Consider the following 14893-nt stretch of genomic DNA (forward strand, 5'->3'; position numbering starts at 1 on the left):
GGCAGAAAATGAGCAGACTTGGTTAGTCTATCAACAATGACCCAAACTTTATCATGATTCTTCTGTGTCCTCGGAAGTCCCATCACAAAATACATCGTTATTCTCTCCCATTTCCATTCTGGTACTGATAGTGGATGTAACAACCCAGCGGGTACTTGATGCTCTGCCTTCACTTGCTGACAAGTTAGGCATTTAGAAACAAACTCTGCCACATCTTTTTTCATACCCATCCACCAGTAATGCTCCTTTAGCCCCCTATACATTTCTGTACCACCAAGGTGCCTGGCAAAAGGAGACTAATGTGCTTCCTTCAAAATGATTTGCCTCAAATCGACATCATTAGGAACACACATTCTGCCCTGGTGTAGTAGGAAACCATCATCTCTAATTGAGAATTCTGGTTTCTTGCCCTGCCAGACTTCTTATAATAATTTCTGATACTTTTGGTCATTCTGTGTCACACCTTACCCCTCTTTAAGGCATAACATGATCCCGTAGAATACCTAATGAACTACCGAACTTTACCTACCGATAACTCATTAAGTTTGAAAACAATTTTCTTTTTTTTGATAAGTGGTGAGCATTTTCTAATAGGTATTAATCATTTATTTCAAGTTGAAAACTAGTTAAAATTTTTTGCCCATTTTATTTTTTTCCAAATTTTATAAAAATTTTGACAGAGTTCCGTTTGTATTTTGAGAAAACAATTCTTCAAATCCCTGTAAAAAGCACTTCCAATAATTTTTCAACCACTGCTTCAAATTCATACTCAATCTCAACCATTTATCAACTTTCAAATTTCAAATCCACTATTCAATGATCAACAAAATACTAGCAATCCATTCATTCAAATTAAATAAAATGGTTCCATTCATATTTCATTAAGGACAAAACAATTTATATACATCATTACAAAATTTACATCAAAAGAATTTCAAACTAAAATTTATTACAACTTTATACAAATTTTATACAAGCTGCTCAAGACTAATTTTTACATGTCCATACATTTATGTGCAATACATACATCAAAAGAAATATTTACAGTTAGGGTATAAATTATACCCGATAACTTCAAGCTGATAGATCCTCAATCCTCGTGACTCGATCACGCTCCTCTAGTCTCTAAATCTGCGACAGCAATAACAGCTATCGCTGAGTACTAGTACTCAGTGGTGCATAACATACTAAAATAATCTTTATACAGAATTTAAATCACATTTATTCAAAACTTGGACTGAACATGAATTATGAAATTTTTAATGCAAACAAGTTCATTTCGAAGTATCAAAACACATTTCACAAAACCCACAATTATATCATGCCATTCGAAACAAATATAATCTCAATAGCCAAAGGCTAAGGAGAAATCACATCACAAGGCTAGCTAGCTCAAATATATGGATATCCATTCAAGTTCCTCTTCTACTGGCACACCTCAACACTTCATCCAGAGAAGGAATCAAAATTTGAAACTGATTACCCCCACTAGTCATGCTAGTGAGGTGTTCAAATATATGGTCATGACACTGTGGTTTCAAAACTTATCTTAACAATTTGCTAAACATTGCCATTTCAAACATACACAATAACTTTCAACAATTTAGATCAAAGCATCACAAATAATGTCACAATTCACTTTTTCAAATCATTCAAAATCATATGCAGAAAATAATTTACAGAATTTATACGTTGTGCACAAACCTCAAGCGAGTCGCCTCTTGGCCTTGACTCGATTCCTCGAATTCTTTCCCGGTGTTCTTTTCAACTAAAACACACAATTTCACAGTGTTTCAGTACCTTAATTTAGCATAAATCCAAAAATAAATTTTACTTCACTTTTACCTAGCTTTAATGTGCTAAACTCGACGTTCTTTAAATTTTGTGTTTTGGGGTTGCTATTCATTACACTATTTAAGTCAAATTGTTGACTTTCTAAGGCTTAATAGGTATGGGAATTCCAACTTCACCTACATACCACATTTTGGTCACTAAGTTTGTTGGTTTTGGTTGTTTACTCAAATTCTAAGTCTTTTAGGCAAATTTGATAAATTTTCAGTTTTGGTGTCTAAGGTTGCACTATTCCATTGGTTATTTTACTGTTGGAATTTGGCAAAACTTTCTTCACAGAAAATGTTCCCTATTGTCTTAAGTTTATTCTCATTTTTGAATCACTCCAACTGGAGTTTTGTAGCTCAAGTTATAGCAGTTTGAACCATGGCTGCCGGATTGGATTCAGCCTAGATTTTCTAGGCAATTTTTGGTGCAGCAGTTTTAGGTCACCAGCTTGGGGTGGCCAATTGACGTAGTTAATGGCACAATTTGTGTTTCTGTTCTTCATGAAAGTTTTAGGTCTATATCTCAACTATCCACCGGTAAAATTTCAGGTCATTTAGGCTTGCCTAGCTCAAGTTATTGCCAAATGAACAAATACTGTTCATACTGTTCATTTGGTCAGTTTGTACAAGGCAGACTGTGATTTTCCAAGTTTGGTCAATTTGTTCACTAGGTTTTGGTCACTTTTTAGGTATGATTCCTCAATGAAAATTGTGTCATTTATTGTCTATTTTCATTCCCAATTGGTCTCATACCAATTAGACTTGTAAATTTTCATTTTTGATCCCTCAAAGGTAACTTGGTCATGCTAACAGCAGCATGACCACATTGAATTCGAATTTGGTCTCAACTCCAACACTTCCAACACACTTCATTTGGTCACCATTGACCATTTCCCACTTCAAACTAGCTCAAAGACATCATTTACAAGTTTCTCACATTTTTGTCTCTAAACCCTATCTTTTGCTCTTCTTTCTTCTTTCAATCTTCTTCTTAGATTGAGATAACAAGCTCTAATGAGGTTTTTATGGAAGCTATTAAGGTTGAGTGAAAAAGTTTAAGCTTGAGTGCAAGCTTTAATGGAGGTGTAACAATGGAGAGGGAGAGAAAGATGGGAGACGGTAACATGTGAGGAAGATGACTTTTTGTCTTTTTTTTTTCTTTCTTCTTTTATGTATTTTGTCTTATGGAAGACCCAAAACTCCATTTAATCAAATTTATATATTATAGGATTTATGGCATCATGCATGATTTCATGCATGATGTCACATCTCTTCACTTTTTCATTTTCTCTTCTTTTTTTTTTTATTTTTCTATTAGTTCTTTTATTTAATTCTCGATTCCAAAATTTTCTTTTCTTCGATTTTATTTGACAGTTAGGTCAAGAGTCAGCTCTCAGGGTCAATTGACCAAATTGCCCCTCGCTGGTTCATCCCGGTTTGCAAATAATTCAATATTTCTTTTGACTCCCTAATCTAATTATTTGACTGGCTTAACAGTTATTTTTCATGATTTTCTCTTTTCCATTGTGTTCGTAAGGGTCTTAAGGACCGCAGCATCGCATTTTACGGTTCGAAATTTGAGTTTAAATCGACTTCGCAGTCATTCCCGAGAAGGTCACACATCGCTGTGACTCTCGGCTCATTTAACTTCTTATGTTCCATTTTTCTTATTCATACTTAACTAATTAACAATTACTAATTATTTGTATTTATGGCTTCTCTAGTTGTCTTAAGTGTGGTTCTAATCCCCTTAACTGTCCGGACCAACTCCGGTCAGCGGAACAGTGAAATATACCAGGCTATACAAACAGGGGTGTTACAATTCTTCCCCCCTTAAAATAAATTTCGTCTCGAAATTTTATCTGGTATCAATCTCTGAACAGCTATGGGTGCTGTCTCCTCATGTCCTCCACTCATTCCCAAGTAGTCTCCTAGCCCGAATGATGGTTTCACAGCACTTTTACCAATGGTATTTGCTTGTTTTTGTAGCTGTTTTACATCATAAGTTAGAATCTCTATGGGTTCTTCCTCATATGTGAGGTCTGGATTCACTTCAATTTCCTCTACTGGTAGTACATGAGATGGGTTTGATCGATACCTCCTCAACATAGACACATGGAAGACATTATGTATCTTCTCCAACTCTAGGGGTAGTGCCAAACGATATGCCAAAGGACCCACTCTTTCCAGAACCTCATATGGTCCAATGAAACGAGGACTCAGTTTCCCCTTTCTGCTGAATCTCATAATTCTCTTCCAAGGAGAAACCTTGAGGAATACTTTCTCACCCACTGCATACTCAATATCCCTTCTTTTCAAATCAATGTAGGACTTTTGATGGTCTGATGCAGTCTTAAGTCGATCTCTGATCACCCTGATCTTCTCCTCAGTTTGCTAAACAATTTCGGGTCCAATCATCTTTCTTTCACCCACGTCATCCCAACATAATGGGGTTCTACATTTTTTGCCATACAAAGCTTCATATGGAGGCATCCTGATGCTTGATTGATAGCTGTTGTTGTAAGCAAACTCAATCAAAGGCAATTGTGTATCCCAACTGCCCTTAAATTCAATCACACAAGCCCGTAGCATGTCCTCCAAGATTTGAATTACCCTCTCAGACTGGCCATCTGTCTGTGGGTGGAATGCAGTACTGAAGTTCAATCTAGTTCCTAGGGCTCTCTGAAGACTACCCCAGAATCTAGAAGTGAACCTAGGATCTCTGTCTGATACAATGGATACTGGCACTCCATGTAGTCTCATAATCTCATCAATGTACAACTTGGCCAATCTTTCTAAACTATAGTCCATCCAGACTGGCAGAAAATGAGCAGACTTGGTCAGTCTATCAACAATGATCCAAACTGCATCATGACTCTTCTGTGTCCTCAGAAGTCCCATCATAAATTCCATCGTTATTCTCTCCCATTTCCATTTTGGTACTGGTAGTGGATGTAACAACCCAGTGGGTACTTGATGCTCTGCCTTTACTTGCTGACAAGTTAGGCATTTGGAAACAAACTCTGCCACATTTCTTTTCATACCCATCCACCAGTAATGCTCCTTTAGCCCTCTATACATTTTTGTGCCACCAGGGTGCATGGCAAAAGGAGACTCATGTGCTTCCTTCAAAATGATCTGCCTCAAATCAACATCATTAGGAACACACATTCTGCCCTGGTGTAGCAGTAGACCATCATCTCTAACTAAGAACTCATGTTTCTTGCCCTGTCTGACTTCTTCCAATAGCTTCTGATACCTTTCATCATTCTGAACAACCATTCTAATCTGATCAATCAACACTAGCTGTACATGCCATGCAACTACTGTCTGCCCCTCATCATTAATCTCTAAGCTGGCATGTAATGATCTTAACTCATGTACTATAGACAAAGGAGTGACCCGTAGACTTGCCATAGTCTTACGACTTAAGGCGTCAGCCACAACATTAGCTTTCCCTAGCTGATAGTCTATCAGACAATCATAGTCTTTTATCAACTCTAACCATTTCCTCTGTCTCAAATTCAGCTCTTTCTGGGTGCCCAAATACTTCAAACTCTTATGATCTGTGTAGATGTAACACTTCTACCCATACAAATAGTGTCTCCTGATCTTAAGAGCAAACACAATAGCTGCAAGCTCCAAATCATGTGTCGGATAATTCCTCTCATGCAGTTTCAGCTGGGGTGATGCATAGGCAATGACATTTCGATCTTGCATCAATACACAGCCTAACCCATTGTGAGAAGCATCACTATAAACTGTGTATTCTTTATCCAGAATAGGTAAAGTAAGGACTGGAGCTTCAGTCAAACATTTCTTTAATTCATCAAAACTCTATTGGCATTTATCCGTCCACTGAAATTTCACATCTTTTCTAAGCAGCTTGATCAATAGAGATGCCAACATTGAAAATCCCTTCACAAACCAATGGTAGTATCCAGCTAAACCTAGAAAACTGTGAATCTCTGTGACATTTCTGGGTGGCCTCCAATTAAAGACAGCTTCTATCTTACTTGGATCTACCTTAATACCCTCTAATGATACTACATGCCCCAAGAAAGATATTTCCTTCAGCCAAAATTCACACTTCGACAATTTGGCATATAGCTGTTTCTCCCTCAAAGTCTGTAGTACAATCCGCAGATGTCTATCATGCTCTTCTGCACTCCTCGAATAGACCAATATATCATCAATGAATACCACAACAAACTGGTCGAGGTATGGTTTGAAGATAGTGTTCATCAGATCCATAAAAGCAGCCGGAGCATTAGTTAACCCGAATGGCATAACCAAGAACTCATAATGGATATAGTGGATTCTGAAGGTAGTTTTAGAAATACTCTGCTCTTGTACTTTCAGCTGATAATAACCTAATCTCAGGTCAATTTTAGAGAACATAGCTGCACCCCTTAACTGATCAAACAAGTCATCAATGCAGGGCAATGGGTATCTGTTCTTTATTGTCACCTTATTCAACTGACAATAATCAATACACAAGCAGAGAGTGCCATCATTCTTCTTAACAAACAACACTAGCGCTCCCCAAGGTGACACACTAGGGCAGATAAAGCCCTTGTCAAGCAACTCTTGCAACTGCACTTTCAACTCTTTCAATTCTGCAGATGCCATTCTATATGGTGTTATAGAGATTGGGTCCACACCAAGCATAACATCAATCTCAAACTGTACCTCTCTTTCTGGAGGTAATCCTAGCAATTCATAAGGAAATACATCCGGAAAGTCACATACTGTAGGGATGTCCCTCAGTGCTGGACTCCCCACTTGGGTGTCTATCACATGTGCCAAGTATGCTTCACACCCCTTTCTAATCATCCTTCTGGCTAGTGCAGCCAAAATGATGTTTGATGGCAGTAAATGCCTCTCCCCATGTATTACCACATCACCATACAGAGGGAGACCAAAAGTGATTGTCTTCAGTCTACAGTCAATCATGGCGTGATGCTTGGCTAACCAATCCATTCCCAAGATGATATCATACTCTCTGGAGGACATTTCAATCAAATCTGACAAAAAAACATGTCCTTGATCACCAAAGGACAGTCCCTATAAATTCTGTTGACCCGGACCTCTTGTCCTAATGGACTAGTTACTAGCACTTCAAAACCCATTTGAACATATGGAACAGCAAGTGAACTGACTATGCTAGCACTAACATATGAATGAGTTGAACCCAGATCAAACAATACAAATACTTCTTGATCAGAGATAGAAAATGTACCAGCTATAATATCAGAAGTCTCAACCTCTTCTCACTGTCTCATAGTGTAGACTCTGGCTGAAGCACTTCCTTGTGCTAACCAACCAACTGTGCCCTGACTGCCAGAAGCAGTGCCTCTACCTCTGCCTCTTTCTCTACCAACAGACTATGAACCTCTAGGAACAGGACTCTGAATAGATCCCTCGGCAGTAGTAGGAGCTGGACCATATTTAGGAGCACTAGTACAATTTTTAGCTAAATGGCCCTTGCCTTCACAGTTAAAACAGGCTCTAGTGGCCCAATAGCATTCCCCCATATGAATCTTGCCACCAGTCTCATAGGGGCGGGCAAAATATGAACCCCTGCTCGACTGCTGACTAGACCTAAGGGGTCTCTGTCCAGAGAATAGGCCGCTACCAAATCTTTCACCTCGACCCCTGCTAGGTCCACTAAATTTCTTCTTCTTTCCAGAGGTAGCACAAGAACTCTGTTCAACTGATTTTTCCCCTTTGTCTTTCTCTGATTTTTTAACTTTTTCTGATTTTTCTTTTATTGGGTTTGCTTCTGATTCAATTCTCTCCAGCTCAAGTGCTTGAGATATAAGTTCTGAAAAATTACTGTGTCTGAATCCCACAATGTAACATCCTCATTTTAGCTAGTCCTGCAGTTCTTTATTCGGTGACCATGTCGAGACTGATTAGAATTCGGAAAAATATTTAAACTAAAGTGAGGAACCAAAAATTAACTCAAATAATTAATAAAAAAAATTAGAAAAAAATTATAAAATAATTCTTGGGACCCTAGAGAAGGGTCATTGAGGTTCTTATGGCATTAGAATGCCAAGAAAATACTTAGAAAAATTTTTCAATCGGTACAGATAATTTTGGCCCGTTAAGCCAAACGGAGGGCATTTTGGTCATTTCGTCTTCAGAGATGATTTTTGGGCCAACTTGTCCAGTTAAATAAATAATTTATATAACATAAAATATGATTAAATGTTGTTAAAAATTTAATTGAAATTAATTGGACAAGAAAAGGATCAAAAAATGAAAGAAATTGAAATTATGACATCATAAGGATGTCATTAAAAGTCTCCAAACCAATCAAGTGTTGACACATGTCACCAAGGTATTTAAAAAGACTTAAGTGGCAGAAAAAGAAAGAAAAAGAAGCCCAAAAATTCGTGAAGCTCCTCTCTCCTTCTTCTTCATGCCACCCCCTTTGCCCTCCATAACCAAGCTTTACCCAAGCTTGATTTCTTGGGTTTCTATCAATTAAAACCTAAATTTCCCAACACAAAAAGTTGTTCTAGCATCTTAGAGATTCATTTGGGAGCAAAAAGAAAAGGAAAGGAAGAACTTTAGCAAATTGGAAAGCTCACTCCTTTAAGGTTAGTGACCTAACCTAAATTTTTACTTTGAATACATGTATAGGGACTTGAATAAGTGTGAATTGCAAAGAAAAATTATTGAATACCATTTGGATGGAAACCCTAGATTTTGGGCAGCCATGGTTAGGGTTTGATTGGGTTGAGTTTAATGAAATTAAAAGACTATTATGGCTTCCCACAACATGTATTTACTAAGTGGATTGATGAAATGCAAGTTAAATGCATGATTTGAGAAGTTAGGGTTAGGGTTTGGGTATAAAAATGGGATTTTGACCATGTGATGATGAAAATAGATTTTAATGGTCAATTAGTGACCATTTAGTTCTGTTTAAATTAAAAATGAAGTGTGTTGAGTGATGGGATTGGGTTTGGTGTGGCTGCCATGAAAGGGACCTGCAGAATGGAGTGACTTGCAGAATTTGGACTTGAGTCCAGCATATTTGGACAGCCATAACTTGAATTTTAGAGGTTCAATTGGTGCAAGGCCAATTGGACATGAAACTAGACACATAATGGCACAACTTTGGTGAAGAAACCATGCCCATAAAACCAAACCAAGTGGACCAAAAGCTTGCTCAAATCCGGGTGACCTGTAGGCTGTTTCTGCAGAATGACCAAATGAACAGTGATAGTTTATTTGGCCATAACTCAATGTAGAAAGGTCCAATTGACCTGAAATTTTACCAGCAATAAGATAAGATATAGACCAACAACTTTCATGAAGAAACCTACCCCAAATTATGACCAGAACCTATCCAACAAGGGAGTTGCAATCACTATTCACTGCACTGTAGATATGGTCAGTCCAAAAAAAATCCAATCCGGTCAGTTGTGGTTTTTGGACCATAACTTGAGCTACAAAACTCCAAATAGTGATTCAAAAAAGGAAATTCAACTAGACAAAATAAGGAACAATTTTCATGTTGATCATTTTGCCAAATTCCCACTGCAAAAATGACTAATGAAACAGTAAAGATGAGGCATGAAAAATGAAAATTCTGCTTACTTAACATTAAGCTTAGAAATGGTATTGGCAACCAATACCAACAAAATTTGAATGCAAAATATGGTATGTTGGGAGCATTAAAACCAATGTACCTATTGTCTATGCAAAAGTCAACATTTTGGTTGACTAATGAAGTAAATAGTAACACCAAAACTTGAAATTCAAAAATTGTAAAACTTAAAAATGTAATATGCCCTAGTATACCTAGCAAGATTGGTTTGGATAGCTTGGCATGCCAATAGGGCTCTGTTAGCAGTACTGCATATAGGTTCATGCCATTCTGTGTTTCATGGCTTTCCCATGCCATTCTGTGACATAATAGCCTTTGGCTATATTATTGAGTTAATATACTTGGGTTTTGACCCTGATAATTATTACAGCTTATTAGCTGTTTTGTTACACACCGGGAGACACAATGTGACCGATGGTGTGATGGTCCGAGGTACTTAGTACCCAGTGCCAGTTTACCCGTTTATCCAGTCCAGTCAATTAGTATGGGTTACTCGGGCAATGATAATAAACCTTACCAGAGTTTAATCAAATAATAATGAAATTAATATCAGAAGTTAAGTCTACAAAAAATGTAAAAACACATTCTGCATATTTGTTTCATTTTATGTTATTTTATATTATTTTATATTGTCACCACTAAGCAGAATTGCTTAGCGCGTCGCTTTTGCCACGCGCAGGTACTGGAGACCTAGCTGGGGAGCCCAGCAGACATCAGACGGGGTGAGTCTTCAGAGCTGCATCAGGAGTCCAGAGTCACCTCACATCTGCATTGCATATGGTAGAACATTAGGACTATAGGTGGCCCTTTTGTATTTTGCATTTTGTATTAGTTTGGATTGTAACTATAAACTCCTGTAATTATGTATTAATGTAAATATATGAAATTTCATATTATTGAGATTTTCTGCATTATGTATGTTGATAAATGAAATGTTGAGAATTATTTGTGAATATGCTTCAAGTGATGAAGTGAACAGAAAAGTTTTGAAAATAGTATCGTGATTGAGATTGAGATTTTGAGATTGACTTGAATATATATAATGGAGTTTGGATTTTGAAATTATTTTGGAAGTGTTTTTAAACAGGTTCAGAAGTAGTGTTTTTCCAATTTACAGCCGGCACTCTGCCGGATTTTCTATAAAATTTGCAAATAAATTCAGATTTATCAAAATTGAAAATAAATGAATTATAAAGGGATAAATTTTAATAGAAATATAAATTGGTGCTCCGGCACACTGAGTGGCATAACTTGCTCAGCTACACTGTAGAGGAGTAAGGGGTGTCACATTTAGTGGTATCAGAACCTGGTTTAGGCGTTTCTGGGCCTAGATAGAGTACATACCATTGCATTGCATTTGTAAGTGTTGAGGTGACACTGATGTAGATCTGTTTGTTTTCTTATTTTTAATAGGATATAGATCCTGCTTCACAAAGAGCAGTTGATGAAGAGGTGGAGAGTCACGCTCCACCAAGGGCTGAGTCTGGGGCAGGGGAGAATCTGCTCCAGCAGCAGCTGAGGCACATGCCCAACCTCAGTTTGCACTATTTCAACAAATGACCGAGTTTTATCTACAAATGATGGGGGTAATTCCACCACCACAACCACAGCCACAACCTCTACTAGCACCACAAAAATCTCATCTGGAGAAATTGAGGAAGCATGGGGCTGTGGAGTTCTTTGGGAAGAGGGAAGATGATCCCATGGCTGCAGAAAATTGGTTGGATAGAACCATCAAAGTGCTGAAATAGCTAAATTACACCCCCGAGCAGAACCTGGTGGGTGCTGTGTCCCTACTTTAGGAAGATGCATATCAGTGGTGGGACACAGTAACTAGTGAGGTGCAACCTGAACGGATCACCTGGGAATTCTTTCTCACATAGTTCAGGAAGAAATATATTAGCAAAGTGTATTTAGAAGAGCGAAGAAGGGAATTTATCAGTTTGAGACAAAGACAGTTGTCAGTGGCTGAGTATGAGCGTGAATTTGTCAGACTGAGCCGGTATGGGAGGGAGATAGTCCCTACAGAGGCAAAGAGGTGCAAACGGTTTGAAGAAGGGCTCAATGACAACATCAAAGTCATGATCACAGCACTGGAGATCACAGATTTTTCTAAACTGGTAGATGCAGCATCAAAAGTGGAAAGGGTCAGAATCAATGAACAAAACAGAAGGGAAAGACAGCAGAAGAGGGGTCCGGGTCAGTCCAGTGCATTTTCTGCTCCCAGTAAGAAGAGTAAGGGTCCTCCTGCTCAGAGTTCAGGACCACCACATGGTCAGGGCCAGTCTCAGGGGCCCAGACCGCAGTTCACACCTAGGAGAGGCCAGTCCACACCATTAATGGGCAGCTCTCCAGGGACGGTGTTTAGGGGACCAGCCCCAGCATCTTCTGCTTGTCAGTACTGTCAGAAGTGGCATAAGGGGGATTGTTGGCGAGTGACCGGTGCATGCTTACGATGTGGATCGACAGAACACCAGATCAAGAATTGTCCAAAGAGGACTACTACTGTTGCACCAACACAAACTAACAGACCTGCTCCTGCACCACAAAGGGGTAGGAAGTCTGGTAAACTTGAGGCAGCTGGTCCATCACTGAGGCCTACATCCGAATCAGCTGAGAGGCCAGACACTAGAATACCTGCCAAGGCCTATGCCATCAGAGCTCAAGAGGAGAAAGATGCCCCAGATGTCATCAGGGGTACGTTTTCCCTCTACAACACTTCTGTGCATGCATTGGTGGATCCAGGATCCACTCATTCCTACATTTGCATCAAACTACCCATAGAGAGGGGAGTTCTAGTAGAGGAGTGTGATCAAGACATTTTGGTCACAAATCCACTAGGCCACAGTGTGGTAGTGAATAAGGTGTATAAATGTTGCCCATTGAGGATTCGGGGGTTTCAATTCTCAGCAGACCTAATTGAGTTGCCCTTCCACGAGTTTGACATGATTTTGGGAATGGATTGGTTATCACGTCATCAGGCAATAGTTGATTGTAAATTTAAGAGGATTTCTCTAAAAACTTCTGAGGGTAATGAGATTACTGTTGTGGTTGAAAGGACAGATTTCCTGTCCAATGTTATCTCAGCCACGATTGCAAGAAGATTGATGAGAAAAGGCTGTGAAGCTTACCTAGCACACGTGGTTGATACTAGGCAAGCTAAGCCAAACCTGTGTAATATATCCACAATAAGAGATTTCCCAGAAAGGGAAGTCGAGTTTGCTATTGAGGTAATGCCGGGTATGGCACCCATTTCTGTTGCTCCTTATAGGATGGCACCCACTGAATTGAGGGAGTTGAAAACTCAGTTGCAAGAGTTGCTTGATAAGGGGTTCATACGCCCCAATGTGTCACCATGGGGAGCTCCGGTGCTGTTTGTGAAGAAGAAAGATGGAACTATGAGATTGTGTATTGATTACCGGCAGTTGAACAAAGTAACTGTGAAGAATAAATATCCGTTGCCCAGAATTAACAATCTGTTTGACCAGTTGAAAGGAGCCGGTGTTTTTTCAAAAATTGATCTCAGATCGGGGTATCATTAGTTGAGGGTAAAGGATGCAGATGTGTCAAAAACTGCATTCAGAACTCGGTATGGACACTATGAATTTCTAGTGATGCCGTTCAGTTTGACAAATGCACCAGCAGCATTTATGGACCTTATGAACTGTATCTTCCATCCATACTTAGATCGGTTTGTAGTGGTCTTTATAGATGATATCCTGGTGTATTCTAAGACCAGGGAAGAACATGATGAACATTTGAGGATTGTTCTGCAAACTCTGCGAGAAAAGAAGTTGTATGCTAAGTTGTCCAAGTGTGACTTTTGGATGAGTGAGATCTCTTTTCTTGGACACATAGTATCAGCTAAGGGGATTAGAGTGGATCCCAAAAAGATAGAAGCAGTGATGGAATGGAAGCCTCACAGAAATACAAGCGAGTCGAGAAGTTTCTTGGGGCTATTTGGGTATTCTGAGAAGATTTGTGAAGGGTTCTCTCTTATAGGCTCCAATGACTAAGTTGTTACACAAGAATGTGAAATTTGTTTGGAACGACAAGTGCCAAGCCGATTTGAGAGGTCAAGGCTATGTTGTGAAGCACCAGTGTTAACATAGCCAGTGTCGGGAAAAGACTTTGTGGTCTACAGTGATGCCTTACATAATGGGCTAAGGTGTGTATTGATGCAAGAGGGGAAAGTGGTCGCCTATGCTTCCAGGCAATTAAGGCCACATGAACAGAACTACCCTACTCATGAATTGGAGTTAGCAGCAATTATTTTCGCACTGAAGATATGGAGGCATTATTTATATGGTGAAAAATGCTACATCTATACGAACCACAAGAGCCTAAAATATTTACCAACCCAGAAAGAGCTCAACCTCAGGCAGAGGTGATGGATTGAGTTCCTAAAGGACTATGATTGTGGGATTGATTATCATCCTGGGAAGGCAAATGTAGTTGCTGATGCTTTAAATAGGAAGTCCATCATAGCTTTAAGATCACTCAATGCCTATCTATCCTTAGCTCAAGATGGAGCTATTTTGGCTGAGTTGCAAGTGAGGCCAACCCTGTTACAGAAGATACAAGATGGGCAGAGGGCAGATAAAAAACTAATGGCCATTATGGGTAAAATTCCTGAGGGGAAGGAAACTGAATATGAGGTGAAAGCAGATGGGTGTCTGTATTACAGAGGAAGAGTGTGTGTACCAGATGATGGAGAACTAAAGACTAGTATTCTGAAAGAAGCACACACTAGTGTTTATGCTATGCACCCGGGGAGCACAAAAATGTATAATGATTTGAAGCCTCATTATTGGTGGCCTGGTATGAAGAGGGATATAGCTGACTATGTGACTAAGTGTCTGACATGTCAACAAGTTAAAACAGAACATCAAGTTCCATCAGGATTGCTACAGCCTATAAGCATACCTGAATGGAAATGGGATCGGGTCACTATGGATTTTGTTAGTGGTCTACCTCTCACCCAAAGGAAGCACGATGCAGTGTGGGTGGTAGTGGATAGATTGACAAAGTCAGCACATTTTCTGCCAGTTAGGACCGACTACTCACTGGAGAAGCTAGCAGAATTGTATATCAGTGAGATAGTTAGACTGCATGGAATCCCACTTTTCATCATATCTGACCGAGACCCAAGGTTTACATCGAGATTCTAGAAAAAGTTATAAGAAGCCTTGGGCACACAACTCCGTTTTAGCACGGTTTTCATCCTCAGATGAATGGATAGTCAGAATGAGTAATTCAGGTAAACCTAAGAACTAATTGAATTTTTACAATTAATAAATTGAAATGATAGTAACAATGTGAATTATGTGATAGATCCTGGAGGATATGCTAAGGAGTTGTGTCATTGAGTTTGAGGGGAGTTGGGATAGATACCTCCCACTGGCAGAACTCGCATACAACAATAACT

This window comes from Hevea brasiliensis, chromosome 12, assembly GCF_030052815.1.
Source record: "Hevea brasiliensis isolate MT/VB/25A 57/8 chromosome 12, ASM3005281v1, whole genome shotgun sequence".
In the NCBI taxonomy this organism is placed as follows: Eukaryota; Viridiplantae; Streptophyta; class Magnoliopsida; order Malpighiales; family Euphorbiaceae; genus Hevea; species Hevea brasiliensis.